A 2,191-nucleotide genomic window follows, 5' to 3' on the forward strand; every position below is an offset into this window, starting at 1 on the left:
CCTATATCTGCCCCCCAAAGGCCTCTTATCCTCATATCTGCCCCCCCAAAGGCCTCTTCCCCCTATATCTGCGCCCTTAAAGGCCTCTTCCTCCCATATCTGCCCCCCCAAAGGCCTCTTCCCCCTGTATCTGCCCCCCAAGGCCTCTTCCCCGCATATCTGCTCCCCAAAATCCTCTTTTCCTCATATCTGCCCCCTTAAAGGCCTTTTTCCCCCCACATCTGCCCCCTTAAAGGCCTCTTTCCCCCCACAACTGCCCCCTTAAAGGCCTTTTCCCCTTCATCTGCCCCCTTAAAGGCCCTCTTTCCCCCACAACTGCCCCTTAAAGGCCTTTTCCCCTTCATCTGCCCCCTTAAAGGCCCCTCCCCCCCATTCTGCCCTCTTAAAGTCCTCTTCCCCCTATAATTGCTCCCCCCTCAAGGCCTCTTTCCCTTTTACCTACCCCCCCATAGGCCTCTTTACCCTATATCTGCCCCCTAAAAGACTATTTCCCCTATATCTACCTCCTATAGGTCTCTTTCCCCTGTATACACCCCCAATAAAGGCCTCTTTCCCCACAACTGCATCCCTAAAGGCCTCTTTCCCCTATATCTACCCCCCAAAGGCCTCTGACCCTCATATCTGCCCCCTAAAGATCTCTTTCCCCTATATCTACCCCACCAAAGGGTCTATTTTCCCTATACCTGCCCCCTATAGGCCTCTATCCCCTGCAATTGCATCCTAAAGGCCTCTTTCCCCTTTATCTGCCCCCGCAAAGGCCTCTTCCCCCAATATTCCCCCCCAAGGCATCTTTCCCCCAATATTCCCCCCCCAAAGGCGTCTTTCCCCCATATCTGCCCCCTAAAGATGTCTTTCCCCTATATCTGCCCCCCAAAGGCGTCTTTCCCCCATATCTGCCCCCCAAAGGCGTCTTCCCCCTATATCTGCCCCATAAAAGCCTCTTTCTCCTATATCTGCTCCCCAAAGCCCTCTTGCCTTCCATATCTGCCCCCAAAGGCCCTCTTGCCTTCCATATCTGCCCCCCCATAGGCCTCTTTACCCCATATCTGCCCCGTAAAGGTGTCTTCACCTCACAGCCGCCCCTCTAAAGGCCCCTTCTCTCTATAACTGCCCTCCCCAAAGGCCTCTTCCCCCTATATCTGCCCCCCCCCAAAGGCCTCTTCCCCCTATAACTTCCCCCCTAAGAGCCTCTTCACCTCTCACCTACCCCCTAAAGGCCTCTTCCCGCCCCCTTCCTCAGGCCCCACAAGGCCCGCCAGGCCCCTCTAGGCCCCGCCAGGCCCTTACCGGCGCAGGAGGCGGAGCCAGCGCCCCCGCAGCCTCCGACCTGGGGCTGTGGCTGACCGGAGGAGGATGAAGAGGAGGAGGAAGAGGATGAAGAGACGAAGGGGAACTGGGTGGCGGGGTCGGCCATGGCGGCGAGCGGGGAGCCCCGGCGAGGCGCGTCCGTCCGGCGCGGCGGCCACGCACCGACTGACAGGGGCGGGCTTGGCGGGGCGTGGCCCGGGAAGGGCTCTGCGCATGCGCGCCCGGCCGCCGCGCATGCGCCCACCGCCGTCCTCCCGCCGCAGCTGGGCGCTCATGCGCCTGCGCAGGGCGAAGGAGGGGGGGGGAGCCGCGCCTGCTTCGCTCTCTGCGCATGCGCCCAACGCGCCGTCGCCATGGCGTCAGGCCACGCCTCTTCCTGCGCGATGCATGATGGGAGTTGTAGTCCAGGCGGCTCCGGAGCTATAGGCGCCGGTGCGCTATGGGGTGTACCCTATAGGGGGAAGCAGCCGATAGAGTGTCTCCTATAGGGATGGAGGGACCTCTGCCGCCCGCCGAGAGTTGTCCCCTATAGGTTGGAGGAGGGCATAGGGGGGCCGCATCGCACCACTCCATCTATAGGATCCCCTATAGGGTGGGCAGCACTATAGGGTGCCCCCTAAAGGGGGGGGGGGGGGCTGTAGCGCGCTCCCTAGTGGGGCACGGGGGAAGCCTATAGTCCCCTATGGGGGGGGGGCGGGGGGGCTATAGGGTATTCTCGGCTGCGCTTTAGGGTTTGTGTGTGTCACACGGAGCCCTCTCTATAGGGGACCGGGGCTATAGGGTGGCCCCTAAAGCAGGCAGCGGCCTATAGAAAGCGCCCTATAGGAAAGGGAACCCCCCCTATAGGGCGTCCCCTATAGGGGGGGGGCGGAGAGGCCCGCAC

Source organism: Vanellus vanellus (genome assembly GCF_965231255.1).
Source record: "Vanellus vanellus genome assembly, chromosome: 33".
NCBI lineage: Eukaryota > Metazoa > Chordata > Aves > Charadriiformes > Charadriidae > Vanellus > Vanellus vanellus.